The sequence below is a fragment of the Equus quagga genome, chromosome 5 (assembly GCF_021613505.1).
Source record: "Equus quagga isolate Etosha38 chromosome 5, UCLA_HA_Equagga_1.0, whole genome shotgun sequence".
NCBI lineage: Eukaryota > Metazoa > Chordata > Mammalia > Perissodactyla > Equidae > Equus > Equus quagga.
Genome location: NC_060271.1, coordinates 11,483,001 through 11,498,161, shown reverse-complemented (window position 1 = coordinate 11,498,161; position 15,161 = coordinate 11,483,001). Strand labels below are relative to the sequence as shown.

The 15,161-nt window shown below is 54.1% G+C and overlaps 1 pseudogene; it reads right to left on the bottom strand.

The window, feature by feature from the left end:
- Positions 1 to 2,866: 2,866 nt before the first annotated feature.
- Positions 2,867 to 13,532, bottom strand: LOC124238960 (cytochrome P450 4B1-like; annotated as a pseudogene).
- Between the last annotated feature and the right edge of the window lie 1,629 nt (positions 13,533 to 15,161).

The following is a 15,161-nucleotide window of genomic DNA, read 5'->3' as shown; positions in this document are numbered from 1 at the left end:
CCTCCTGCCCATTAACCTGTGGCCCTTCTCTCTCTCATTTTCTCCAGGCTCCCTACCTGTGTGTCTGTCTGTCTCTGACTCACCTGCATCTATGACTGTCATCAATTTCCTCATCACCTGCCTGTCCTCCAGCCTGTCTGTTCTATCCTTGTCTTTTTCCCTTCTGCTTGCCTGCCTGTCCCTATATTAGTTTCCTTTGCTGCTATAATAATTTACCTCAGTCATAGAGACTTAAAACAATGCAAATTTATTCTCTTACGGTTCTGGAGCCACAAGTCTGAAATAGCTTTGCTGGACCACAACCAAGGTGTTGGCAGGGTCACCCTACCTCCAGACCACTAGGAGAGAAAACCTCTTTGCCTTTCCAGCATCTAGAACTGCATTCCTTGCATTCCTTGGCTCCTGGAGCCCCCGCCATATTCAAAACCAGCAGTGTCTTCAAATATCTCTCTCCTCTGTCTTCACCTGGCCTTCTTCACTATGAGGACCTTTGTGATTACATAGACCCCACTGAGTTAAAACAGGATGTGGTTGCAGGGCCCAGGGATCAGGACATGGACACCATGGGGAGCCAATATTCAGCCTGCTGAGTCGCTGTGTAACCACCATTGCTATATGTTTTCAATCACTTTGATGTGTGAACTGTCTACCCGTTTGTCATTCACATACCTTCTCCTTCTTTCCCACTGTCTGCAATAAAGTTCACAGTGTCACATGGAGTGTTGTCCTCCCTTGGAATGAGATGGATGAAGAGAAGAGAGAGACAAAGGGAGGGAAGACAGAGGAGGCAAGGAAGGGAGGTAATATCTGATCTGTGGTGCCAGGACCCCAGTAGGGCCAGTTGTGACCCATTTCCTCAGAGGCTACAGCATGGGCGTCTGTCTGGGACGGACTAGAAGGAGCCCAGAGAGGCAGACTGGCTGGCTGGTGGGAGAGGATGTCACACCCCAAGCAGCAAACAGCCATGGCACCTCCCCCACAGGACAGCCCCTTGGCAGTCCCCTGTATCTCTGGTTGGCCACCCTGTGGGAGGAGTGGCTTCTTCAACCCCATCATGCTGGCTGACTGCTTGGGGGCTGATCCTCCTGACCCTGGGCCCTGTCCCAGCACCAGGCCCCTTTGCACTCCTCCACTGGTCTCTCTCAACCCAGCCCTGCTCTCCTGCTGATTCTGCACACAGGTCCTTCCCTCTTGTACCCCCTACCATTCCCAGCCCAGGGCCATGGATGCCATAGACTGACCTCCCTGAAGCCCTCCGCCTGTGCTGTGATGCCATGTTCTGCCTCTCTGAAGGGGCTTCATCCTCAGCCAGTGCCTGCAGCGAGGACGTCCCTCCCAGTCCCCTGGTCTCCTAGGTCACTGGGCTAGTTCAGTCCTGCTCTGAGAAGAAGGATAGACACTCAGAGCCTGACCAGTGGTTTGGGCATGAGAGTAAGCCAGGAGAGTCCTGGACAAGAAGGTCAGCAGGTCCCTGGCATCAGGTGGTGCACAAGGGCTCGGCTGACTGCTTCAGAGAGTACAAGACAACAAGAACATTGAATTCTGGGCAGCAGGCCATGGTCACGAGCTCCAACCACAGGATTCCACAGAGATAAACAGAGTGACCAAGACATGACCCTACTGGCTCTAGACAAGGGGAAAAACCCAGGCTGAGTTCACACATATATGCATATTCCCGACACACCCACAGAGACATTGCTGTGCAGCCATTCCTGCATGTGCCCCTCTCACGTCACACTGCGCACACACACATGCATGAAAACTCCTGGGATCACTGGGGGCAGCAGGCTGTGTTCGGAGAGCCAGAAGGATTGAATGGAATTCATCTTTGGTGCTTGTGGGTCCTCAGCCTCTGTCCTCCCCTCCCACAGGGAGCCTCCCCCTTCCCTCAGGCTCCGGAGCTCTCAGCTCTATTTCCCACTGACTCCTGGCCCCAGAGAGAGTCACTGCTCCCTACAGAGTCTTGGTCAAAAGAGGCCTGAGTTGGAAGGCCCCAGCTCAAGCTCTTCCCTAAGGAGCATCTTGGCAGCTTCCTTCCCTTAATATTGAAGTGGGAATGCTGGCCTCCTCCTGTCCTGATTCACAGGCCTCCCGATAATCCAAAGACATTGGGAAGTAGACACATCTTAGACTTGGGCACCACTCATGGGCCAGAGGTGGTTATGACCGCTGGGCTCAGCTCCCAGGTGATGGTTAGTGAAACCCTATCTTCACTTTAGCAGAGAAAGGTCTGTCCAGGGTCAGGACAGAGGGGAAGCCAGTGGTATGGGGGACACTCTGGCTGGAGCCTCAGCATCCCAGCCTCAGGTGGGCAAGGAGGTTTGGGTCTCAAGAGGGCTTTGCAGGAGTGAGCAGGTGGCCCATGCCAACCTTCTAGGGCTGCAGCCTACATCTGAGGGGGGAAGCATCAATACCAGGAAGGATGTTTCTCCAGATGGTGCATCTCCAGGGCAGCATAGAGACCTCCCAAGTCCCAGGTCCAGAATTCCCCTCTCCCGTCCCTCCCCCATTCTCCATGCCCTCCCTTCCACAGCTGTCTAATTCCTCAGTTGGAGCCCACTTAATGGCCTTGGGCCGGAGCGCTAGAGGAGAGTGTGCCCCCAGCCATCAGGCAGCTGCTGCAGGGACTCCTGGGGAAGGGTCTCTGGTTCAGCATGGGCCTCATCTGAGGCCTCCCCAAAAGTCCTTCTTTACAGCTTCGTGCCTCACCTGCCTCAAGGCCTGATTCAAGCACCATCTCTTCCAGGAAGACCCCTCAAATGCCACTCTGCCCCCTTCCCAGCCAAAGCCCAAATGCCTAGAGCACCAAGTGACAGTGACACAGATGCTGACGATGTGAGGAGTGCCACAGAACCCTATCTCGGGGGGCAGAAGGCAGACCCGTGAGACCATCTTCCATATTCCTCGACCTGGGCGGCGGTCACCTGGAAGTTTGCTGGAGAAACTCATTCTTCTGGACATTTTTGCTTTAGGCGATTTTCCCTTATTTCTGTTATATTCTAAGCACACACACAAAAGTGAAACAAAGAAACACATCTCAGTGAAGGGACAAAGTCACCTCTCTGTCACATGGGATGGGTGAGTGCCTGGTCATAACTGTGAATCCCGAGGCACAATTTCCAAGGCGTTCACTGTGTCATTCAGGCTGGATGTAAGTTTCTGCTACATTTTAGAAAGACTGCCAATTATGGGAGATAAGCGAAGATTCTAGCAGCAAGTAGGTGCAAGCCCTAGACATACAGGCATGATAAGCATTTATAGACAACATGGCCCTGCCCTCGAGGTGATTGTCTACACTAGCGCCTCCTCCCCTTCTAATCTACAAGCCCCTGGAAGGCAGAGAGCCACAGCTACTGCACAACCCAGCCTGGGGAGGGCGGTGCCCAGGGACAGGCCATGGCCTGGGCTGTCCAGGCCCTACTCTCAGCAGAGCTGCTTCCCAGAGCCCGGGCCCAGCAGCTTCAGGTGCAGATGGATGCCATTCCTGGACCGCAGGACCAGCTGGGGCAACGGGATAGGCAGCCGCAAGGGGTCCAGGGCGAACTCAAAGTGCAGCAAGCAGAGGGCCGTGACCACCTTCAGCTCGTTCATGGCAAACTGCTGCCCGATGCAGTTCCTGCGGTGAGAGCACAACACGGCATCAGGCTATGGGGTGTCCAGAGTGAGGGATGCAGTGCTCTTAGTGGCCAACAAAAATCAGCAAGGATTGTGAGGAGAACAATTGGCTGATCTATTGATTGACCTGGGCTTAAGAAACTCTTCTTGGGGGCATGGTGAGGGGTCCAGACCGGGTAGATTCACATTCTGGCTTGGGGCTCTCTCTAGTTATGACTCACCCACCCACCACCTGCCAGGGACATGAATAGGCTAGTGGCAAGAAGGTCCCTGGAACTCACCCTGCCTTAGAGTCACCACAAACCCAGCATTGCCCCCTCACCACAGAGTTCCCCAAAATGATGCCTCCCTCACAACGTCTTCCAACCTCACCCACCCTGCCCCTCACGTCTGGGGAAGTTGGGCCTCTCCTTGCCTGGGCCCAGCGGAGAAGGGTATGAAGGCAAAGGGGTGGCGCCTGGCCACGTTCTCAGAGTAAAAGCACAGTAGGTCAAAGACCTGAGGGGACAGGCCTTGCTTAAACACCTGCCAGGTGCTGGGGAAGGTGGACCCCCACAGCCTCCCACCTCAGCTGACCCCCGGCCTGGGGTTGGGGTACCTCAGGGTCGGGCCACACTGCGCTGTTCCTATGGAGGGCGTAGATGTGCAGAGAGACCAGGATCCCTGCAGGCAGAGCGGAGGCCTGGTGACCAGGTGGTCCTGGGAGAGCCAGGTCCACCTCCTCACTGGGCCAGAATCCCCCAGTGTCCCCCCAACTGGGCACCAGCCTCTGCCTGAGCACTGGCAGTGACAGACACTTCACAACCATACTCAACACATCAAAGGGCTTTTGATCATCGTCACACCTGCCTCCTGCAGCCCCAGCACTGGGCACAGCACCCAGCACAAAAAGGAGCACTGAAGCTACCCCACCACGAGGTAGGACAGGCAAGGACCATTACACACTTTCTGCTTTCAATTAACTGACTCTCAAGGGAAGTTATTATTTACAATGTTATTCTATCAATAGTGACAGCTACCATTCATTGATGCTTACTATATGCCGGATACCGAGATAAACATTCTTTAGAAAGCCACCACTTACAGTTGGACAGGTCGTGCACTGCACAGCATCATAGTCTATGGGAATGATCCTTCCTGAAATTGTTCAGGGCACAACCTGCATGGTGGTCCATGACAGCCCTGATGGACATTGTCTCTAATCCTGACAACAACCTGGTAAGGAAGGGACACTTCACACTCCCATTTCACAGAAGAGAAAACAGAGGCTGAGGGGAAGAGGGACCCATTCATGTGCAGCCAGGATCGGAACCAGGCCAAACACAGAGCCTGAGCTCTTCCCCATTGGTGCACAGATTTGGCCAAAGGCACAGAGAGTATCAGAGAACCATCCCCAAAGCCACCCCATCCACCTGTGGGTAGGGAGCAGCCATCCACGAGCTGACGGGCTTGCTGAGCTGGCAGGACACCTGGGGCACGGGTGGGTAGAGGCGGAAGCTCTCCTTGATGCACATGGTCAAGTAGGTCATCTTGCCCAGATCATCCCTGCTGGCAACACAACCAGGCCATCCTGGGGATGTAGAGCCTCAGGCTCCCACGGGAAGGCAGGCTCCAGCCCCAGCCTCCCTTTCATCTCCAGCACACACCCGAGAGTCAGAGGGACACAAGCGCTCCAACGGTCCAGGCGAGACTGGACGTGGCATGGCCACTCAGACCCAAGGGTTCTGGTGCCGCTTGCCTCCATCCTTCCCTCATCTTCACTGCTGGGAAGGGAAAGCACAGGACCCTAGAGGTGTATGTGCACCCAGCCATCAAAGACAATGTCAGCCCTGGGTCTCCCAGGGCCCCACAGAAGCCACAGAAGGACAATGCTTTAGTTTTGCTTCGTGTCCCCTGTGGAGCTAGAATGGAAAGGAACAGGGGCTGATATACACTGGTCAAATGAGGTAATAAATGCATGAACAACAGAAATCTCAGGTAAAAATATATACATATATGTTTTTCTTTTCCCTTTTGCCACCAGTAAGCTCACAGTGGTCTAACTACAACTCTTGTGTAACACTTTATTACAGAGCCCCAAACTCTAAGGTTTTCACTCTGGTCCATTTTCATTTGTGTTTTACTGTTTTATTAAATAATGTCCTTTAAGTTGCTTCAAGCTCTAAATGCAATGAAGTGATCATAAAGTCAATATTTTAACTCACTGCCTGCAGGTTGTGTTCACAGTGTTACCCAACCTGGAATGCCCAGCCCTCTCTCACTTTGCCTATCTGAGTTTCACCCCTCCCTAGAAACGAACTCAAGCTCCACCCGTTCTGACTCCTCTGCCCTCAGTAAGGGGCCACTCCATCTTCCCTACTCCAGGGTTTTCTCTAGTTGTGGTCAGATGACTTTGTCTCTGAAAGCTCCCCAAGGGCAGCAACTTGGCTCCTCCTCCTCCTCTCCCCACTCGCACCCCCAACAAGACCTGACACACAGCTGGACACTCTGGGAGGGTTCCAACAGCTGGCCAATAAAAGTGGGTAGTGGGGGCTGGCCCCGTGGCCAAGTGGGTGGGTTCACGCGCTCCGCTGCAGGCGGCCCAGTGTTTCGTTGGTTCGAGTCCTGGGCGCAGACATGGCACTGCTCATCAAACCACGCTGAGGCACCATCCCACATGCCACAACTGGGTGGACCCACAACGAAGAATATACAACTCTGTAACGGCGGGGGGCTTTGGGGAGAAAAAGGAAAAAAATAAAATCTTTAAAAAAAAGAAAAAAAAAAGTGGGTAGTGAAGACTTCGTCCTCCAAACCTTAGGCCCTGGAATCCTAGGTCAGCCCCCCTCAAGTGAATCTGAAGTTTCTCCCATCGATTGGGCATCTTCTGCGTCCCTGCTGTGGGCCTGCCTCATGGAGCCCAGAGAGAAAAGTGAGGTGTGTGACCAGATGCTAACACCAGAGGCGGGGAGGCAGGGAGAGAGGGATGTCAGGACAGAGGTGGGAGCGGAGCCTGTGGGAGGTCCCAGAGATCATGCTGCAAAGAGAGATCGGCATCAATCGGTGTCCTGTTAATGAGTTCAAGCTTGAACCAAGAAACAGAAAACGATGGAAAGGTTTTCAGTGACGGAGTTTGGGAAACAGCCTTTTCTCCTCCCTAGACAACTCTGGAGGCTGCAGGGCACATGCAAAGGCAGTGGAGAGATCAGCTCCCCTGGCTTTCCCAGCTCTGTTCATTCCCGATTCCGGCCTCTTTCTCTCCCAGAGCTCCCTGCTCTATGCAGGAACCCAGAAAGGTCATCTGATTCTGCCGTCAGAGGAGGCAGCGCACAAGAAATCAGGCTCCTATTGACAACCTTCTCTCAGGACTCACACCTGGAAAGCCTCCGTTGTGGGAGGATGGGCTCAGGAGTGCGTCCATCACAGCTCCCCAAAAACGCCACACACTGGAGGGAACAGGAGAGCTGCCACCACCCTCACCTGGATTCCAGGATGGGCTGTGTCATCCAAGGATGACACCAGACAGCATGGGCACAGTCCTTCCCTGGGGCTGAGCAGGACAGACTGGGCTCACCTGCAGCCTCACTCACCACTGGAAGGGGTCTCGGTCCCCAAGGACCTCGCGCACCTCCTCCCGACAACGCTGCTGGTGCTCAGGGTACAGGGCCATGCAGTAGAGAAACCAGGAGATGCCACTGGTGGTGCTGTCATGGCCTTCAAACATGAACAAGTCCACCTCAGTGCGGAGCTCAGCATCTGACAGCTTGATCCCATCTTCATCCTGGGTTAGGGGAGGCATAACGACACGGCCCAAGGCATTTGAGATTGGTACCAAGAAGAAGCCACAACAGTAGTTGTCACATGAACATCCGAGGGAGGGAGGGACAGTTCCTTTTCAGACTGAGGGTTAGAACCTTCCCGCAGATTCCTATCTGTTCTCCCAAGCCCAGCTTGCCAACCTCCTTCTCCAGGGAGCCTTCCCTGATCCCTCTGGCCACGTGACCTGTGACCTTACCCAGCCCTGACTGCCAGTTCTGCTCACTTGACACACAGAATGCCACCTGGTGGAGGAAGGGATCTCCGTCAACGTGCAGCTCCCGTCTCCTCCACTAGACTGTAAGAGTCTGGAGGGCAGGGCCAGGTGTTTCTCATCTTCTGCATCCCTAGCACAGGAACAAACCCAGGGTGGGGCTCAGGGAGTTTGAGAGCAAATGAATAAAGGCTCAAATGAATGGATGAATGAGTGAATGAAGAAAGTCTAAGATTCTATGATTCTAGGACACTAAGATTCTTCTGTCTTAGAAGTCTGGAGCTGGTCTTCAGGATTTTCAGCATGTGCCCCAACCTCCCTGCTAGGACATCTCTCCCCAGGGCCACAGCCAGACACACCCAGCACTATCTCATGTCCAAGCCTGTGCTGATATGTGCCATGGGACAAGGAACAGGTCGTGTTTGCAGGAGAAAGAAGACAACAATGGTTAACAGCCCCTGCTCCTGTCCAGTGAGCCCTGTCCCATAGGATGGTGTGCAGGCCCTCTGGGACCAATCTCAGTTGGCCTGCACTCATCCGACCCCTCAGGAGAATGTCCAGGATGTCCCTGTGCCTCCAATTCCAGATCTTCTCCTGCTCTTTCTCATCCTGCAGGTCTGCCTTCCATTCCCTGATGACCTGGTCTGGGCCAGAGCACAGGGTGTCACTCCTGGGGACCCATCCTCAGGTCTAAGGGGAACTGAGCTCTTGCAAAAGGAGAGACCCTGGAGGGGTCAAGAGGAGCTGGATTAGAAGCTAGGCTTTCTGTGGTTGGGCCCGGCAGCAAAGGCCCACCTGTGTGGTCGTGGGCCACCTGGCAGGCACGCAGGAAGCGGCGGCCATGGGGGGTGAGCCAGTAGATGAAGTCGTTGTGGTACTGGAAGGACTCGATGCGCTGCTGTGTCAGCAGAGTGAGCTCACAGACCGCCTGGTAATAGCTACTGTCCCTGCACAGCCGAGAAAGGGAGGGTCTCTCAGACACTGACCTCCAGCAGAGCCCGAGCAGCTCCATTCCAGAATCCTCCCCAACTGCAGCGCTTTCTGCCTTCCTCTCCCTGTCCTTAAGTCTCCCCACTAAAGCCAGAATCTGTCTCCCCCACCATGGGCAAGGCCCTGCTCCCCCCGAGCTGGGGCTCCCCAGGGCAGGACCCTATCTCCTCTCAGACCAGGGCCCAGGAGTCCTGCCAAGTCTCCCCTCGGAGCTGGCCTGGGTGGAGAGTGTGGTCAGCCCCAAGTGCCCCCTGACCTGTGACCCAGGCCAGTGTCTGCTTTGCCAAAGGTGCACTTCACGAGCGTGTCCAGTGCCATGTGGCCCACATCACAGAAGATGTCAAACAAAGCTCTTATCCTCACGAGCCTTCTCCTCCCACTTGTCCTGGAACAGAGATGGAAGGTAATATGAGGGGCCAGCTGGACTGAGTGACCCACCCCTGCCCTCCAGAACCCACAGCCGGTCCTCCTCCCATGCACCCCCAGTCCCTGGCCTGGCCTCCATCCTGTCGGAATGTCGGGGTGGAGATGGGTAGGGGCTGCAGGTGAGAGGGCAGAACTAAAGGCAGGCCTTGCACAGGCACAAGGACACTTCCTCCCAGCCAGGGCAGCCTGCACAGATGGGAAGAGGAGGCCTGAATGGGGATGAGCTCCCCAGCACAGTCTGTGAGTAACTCAGGCCTGCTGCCATGCTGGGGAGGAGTTCATGCAAAGGGAAGATCATAGCCCTGGTAACCTTTGGGATTATCAGCCCTGAGACCCTGAGCCTGCCCCCTGACCATGGCATCCCTTTTAGAGATGAGGTGCTAATGGTGTTGTTTTAGGCAGCCGAGGGGGACAGAGAATGAGGAGGAGACACTTTTTATATGTGAAAGACCTTCCTGATATCCTCACACACAGGCAGCCCTCAAATCTGCTACAGTAGGAGCCTTCTTGGGGCCCCATGGAGGCCCTTTGGTCTGGCAGGGAGGGCTGGGTCTCCTGGTGGAGATGAGGGCCAGGGCTGCCTGGCCACTGGGATCTTCGCACCTGGTCAGCACCTGCAGGCAGCAGGGGTCAGGTGGAGAAGGCTCAGCACTGCTATAGCAGGCAAAGGGAGCCTTGGGGGAACACCGGTTGGGGAGGGGCTGGCCAGCAGCCACAGCCTCCAGGAGCCTGGCAGGGTGCTCACCAGCATGGCGCATGCAGAGTAGGCAAACACAGCCACATAGGGTTCAGTACATCATAATGGAAGCCAGGCGTGAGCAGCCTGCGGTGCTGGAACCACTTGGGCCCATGAAGGACCAGCAGGCCTTCCCCTGGGGAAAGGATGGGAGAGGGAGGGCCGGTCAGTCCACACAATCCTGCCCCACCTCTGGCATCCTGTGGACAAGCACACCCCACCTAATCCCACCCCTGTCCTGCCTGCACAGCCTCGTATCCCCACCCAGCTCTGCCTTCCAGCCACCCAGACAGCCTCACAGACTCCGTGACACCTGCCTTGGTCCTACCACCCCTCCTTTCCTCAGGCCCTGCCCTGGTCACCAAACCCCATAAAATCTCCCAGGACCAATCTTGGGCCACCTCCTCCAGGAAGCTGTTCTGGACACTCACACATTTGCAGAGCCCTGACCCTGCCTGTTCAGGGAAAAGGACTCACCCGGCAGGAGAAGGTACCTGAGCCGCATTTCCCAACCAGCCAGGAGATGTCCTGCCTCCTTCCCTGTCTCCCCACGGAGCAGCTGAGCTTAGGAGGGGCCCATGGGAGCCTGGTAGTCTGGTTAATGGGATAACTGACTAGTGGACGGGGCAGGGAGGGACAAAGCAGGAAGGATCCTGGTCGCCCAGCTCCAAAGCTCTGAGCTGGGAGGGCAGTTGCCCACTCACCAGTCCACTGAAGGAGGAAGTCATAAAAGTCCAATGCCTTAGGGTCTGCAGGAAAAAGAGAAGATCAGGCCAGCTGGGGACTGGGGGAGCCCAGAGGAGTCTTGCTCATAAATAGGATGGGGACCTCACCTTCCCAGACTCAGTGGGCAGGCCTGGGTTCCTCCCCACATGGTGCCCTAAGACCTTTGTTCTCAGGAAGCCCCACCCTCTCCCAGGAGCACTCACCCCCTCGGCTATACACAGCTTTGGCATAGTCAGGCTCATAGATGTTCAGGAAGCCAACGAATTGCCCATACTAGAGTGGATGGGCGTAGGGGAACTGGTGGGCCCAGGACACCACCTTGTCCAGGCTCCCCGTCTGCTGGATCTGAAATGGCAACAGAGGTCCAGGCCACTCAGGAACCCAACACCACCAGCCAGGCCCCAAGACCCTGGGCTGGGAAGAGAGGAGGATTCCCAGACAGGCCCTTGGAGGGTCTCTCCCTCCTCCTGCACCCCATCCCAGCCAGTCCCCCAGTCCCATCCATCTCTGGGCTCAGGCCCCTCTCCAGCCCCACAGCCACTGCTTTAAGCCCAAGCCACCCTCTTGTTGCACTTGGCTTGGCTCCATAAGCCCAAACTGCCCAAGCTGCTTCCATCTCCTGCCTGCCACCAAGACTCTGTCCACACTGCAGCCAGAAAGAGCTTTCTCCTCAGCACTAAAGCTTTTTCATTAGAAAGATTATACCAGCTTGTGCAATACAGAAACACCTCGATTCCACCCCTGTGAAGTCTTTTGACACAGTTTTATTGAGGACCTGGTATGTGCAGGACACTGTCTAGACGTCTCAGGGGAATGAAGCAGACATGGTCCTGCCCTTACATTCTATGGGGAAGGCTGATAATAAGTAAGGAAACAATTAGGTAAAATGATTACAGACAGTAGTGTCTGTGAAGGAGGAAATAAACGTTGTGCTATGAGACAGACCAACAAGGAGACCTGCTTAGATGGAGTGGTCCAGGACGGCTCCTGTTGGAGATGACATTTCAGGTGGAACCCAAAGGATGACAAGGAGCTGGCCAGGAGAAGAGTAAGGGAAGAGCCTTGCTGATTAGGGAACAGCAAGCACAGAGCCTCTGGGGTGGGAAAGAGTGTTGGGTCTTCCAGGAGCTGCCACTTGGTGGGACAGAGGTCTGAGATGAGATTGGAGGGACCATCCAGAGGGAGCTGTGTGCTCTCTGGGGGTTTTATAGCTCAACTACTCACCCAGAGGGGTTTTATGTAGATGGAGTTTGTGATAAATACTTTTCTGAAACCTTCTGCTTTTCATTTAATATACGTTGTCCCTCTTTTCAAACTAGTCCATAACCGTCGTGTGGCATTCCAGGCCCTTGAGTGACATAACGCATGGAGGCATCTAGCACTGGATCCCGCACAGACTAAGCCTTGACTTCTCTCCCTTCAAGCCTCCCCTCCCCCAACATCTTCCTCCAAGCCCCCTCCCTGTCTCTCCCGCCACATCCTTTCCCGATCGCCCCCAAACTGTACTAGAGAACATGCTCCGAACACGCCCTGAGATCCTTCCACCTGTGGGTAAGGACTAACCAAACCTTGTCCCGGTCCCCTAGGAAGCAGACCATGCGTTACACTCTCCTACTCAGTCTCCCAGGAAACCTGATAACTGGAGAATGTTAACCGTGTCACTGCTGTGGAAAGTAATCAAAGGAACCTTAACTAAGTTGGAGTCAGGAGGGCCTGGAGGGGAAACACTCACGCATACCCCATATGTCACTTACACCAACCAGGAAGAGAGGGATGCTTGCATCTTGGACAGGAACTAAAACTACCTTACTACTGAAGGAAGATTTCTCTCCCCACCTGGCAACAGCCCAGCCAATGAGAAATGCTGTAGCCCAGCCAATGAGTAGCCGTTGCCGCCCTGAACTGTTACTTCCCCTCAACGGACTTTACTTTAGAAAAGCCACTCCCTACTCCACCTTTTTCTCTATAAAAGCAGCTCCCTCCTTTGTTTTCTCAATTTGCCTATGGTGCCATAGCGTGCACATCCCAAATCGCAGTTCTTTTGGCTATTCCCGAATAAACTAATTTTGATGACAAAATAACAAGTAATTTTGATTTTTATGTTGACACTCGGCAACATGGCTATGGCAAAAATGAACATGGCTGGTAAATAATTTCTGAACTGGGAAGAACCATGAATGAACTATCAGGAGGACACCATGCTTTAGGCTTCCCTGAGTTTGATGAATCCTGTAATGTGCGTGGCCCCTGCAGGAACCCTGGGATTGTTAGTGGGTGCTGGAATTCTGTGGGGCATGGGGATTTAAGACAGGATGGGCCCACACCCACTGGTGTGCATCACCCATGTCTGTGTGGATGTGGTGAGGAAGAGTGACGCTGCCTTGCTGGCAAGGTTCCCAGATCCTCGGAGTGGACTGATGCTCACTGTGCCCACAGTAGCCTTGTGAGTGTTAATGCTTAGAGCTAAGATGGCCTCCTGGAGTGTGGCATCACCTCTGTGCCTTTGCTTAGACCATTCCTTGCTCCTCGTACACCCTCTAGCCAGGACGCCTGCTGAAATTCCACCTGTTGCTCAACATCCAGCTTGAATGCCCTTCTCCAGAAACCTCTCTGGTCCTCCGTGACTGAAATCTCTACCTCCTCTGGGCCTCTCAGCACTGCTGGGGCCTTATCCACATTGTGCTTGATGTTACAATTGCTTGCATCCAGAACAAAACAAAATTAATACTGTTAACATTAACATTCATTGACCATTTAATGTGTTCAGACACTGCGTAAATCCTGCTATTAAAATCTTTCCTTTAATTCTCAGAAAATTCTATAAAATGGGCACAACCATAATTTCCATTCCACAGATTAGGAAAGGAAGCTCGATCACATGGCTCTTTAGCCATGGAGCTTGGATTCACATCAAGGACCCCTACCTCCACCTCTGGGCTGTGAGTTTCCCAAGTGCACAGATCACACTGTGGCATCTCCAGGTCACCGTGGAACTCTGCACAGGGCCTCAGACACAGTCCAGGTGGTGGCCCCACCAGCACTTCCTATGTGGGAGCCGCACTGCAGATTTCCATTTGTTTTTCCTGCAGGCCCTAGTCTGCCTGCTCTGGCTAGTGTCCAGTTTCACCACGTGTTTCCACTTTCTGTCTCTGCACATAGAGAATGGAAGGGGACAGATATGTGTTGAGTATCTACTATATGCCGGGTTTTATGTGAGGGAGTTCACAGATTGCTTCACGCACCTAACGTGAAACAGATAATTACTCCCATGTTACAGATGAGAAAACTGAGGCTCAGAGATGTGAACTGACTTGCCCATTGCTTGTAGGTTAGTGGTACTCTAACTCAGGTTAGAGCCCCACACTTTCTTCTGTACATTGTAGTCTGTCAGGGATGTTGTGTTCAGTTGCATAAATTGGGAAGTGCACAATCCATTGTGTGCCATTCACGTTAAGGTCTGTGCAAGTGCTGGTCCTGCTCTTTCTCCCTGTAAAGCACCCTTTATAGTCCTCAGCCACACAACTGATCCATGTTGTATCTCCAGGAAACTGTCTTGAGGAACGACACAGGGCATCTGATAATGCAGCCCCCAGGGATCCTGTCTGACCTAAGCCACTTCAAGGTTCTCCAAGGGACCTGGGGTTTGGGCCTGGCTACCTTGGTCTCCAGCCACTCGTCTGTGCTTTCTCTGGGGTTCCTCTCTCCAGACCCTCTGCAGAGGCAGTGTAATCTCCCCCGCGGATCCCCTCCTTCACTGCCTCTGAACTCAGCATCCTGAGTTGACCCAGGAGGGTTGTGAGAGTTTTCACTGCCCTTGTGCACACCTGTCAAAAACTGCACAGAGTGATGAAGCTCATCTCCATCCACTGGTAAGAGGGAACCTTCTGGTGTCCCTAACCCCTTCCCTTTCCTGCCTCCTTCCTGGCTTGTGTCCCCGGAATTGCCCCCTTCCCCCTGTGTACTCTCTTGTTTTTCCATCTGCTTTCCTGGATTTCCCTTACCAACTTTCTGATCACCATGGCTGTTCCCATGCTCTCCATTCCCCCCAGGTCCAGGGAGCCCAACCAGACAGAGAGCAAAGAGAGGCTTAAGTCAGAGGGAAGCCAGACTCACGGGATCTCAGGGTTGGAAGGAGCTCTTGGTGGATCTGGTTCATCTGAACTCCACTCCACTCCTCATCAACCATGAGTGTGACTCTCTGCCGCATCTTCGCCAGGGACTGGAGACCCTGATGTCATGCTGACCACATGTTCACAGCTTGAGCTGGCCTCTGCCTCCCCGTGCCAGCCTTCTCCTATGTGCCCTGATTGTCTCAGGAACCTGGTAGGAGTGAGGACAGCTCTCCACACCTGGACCCACTAGTGGAGCTGCAACCTCTCCAAGAGTACTGGGCATCCCCTTTGGGGGCCAGATGGCTGCCTGGCCAGCTCTTCTGGGTTACACAACTGGATACCCCAGAGCCGTCCTCAGATGCCCCAAGCTGGGATCCCTATAGAGCTCTGAGTCTGGGCTGGCTTTTCTCCAGGAGGAAGGAAGTAGGGAAAGAGCAAAGCATGGAGGTAATTCACTGACTCCAGCTTCCCAGCCGCACTCCCTCAGCCTCACAGTTGCACTCCTTGTTGGCCTCACCAAGAAAACAAAACAGGGCAGATTAGTAAG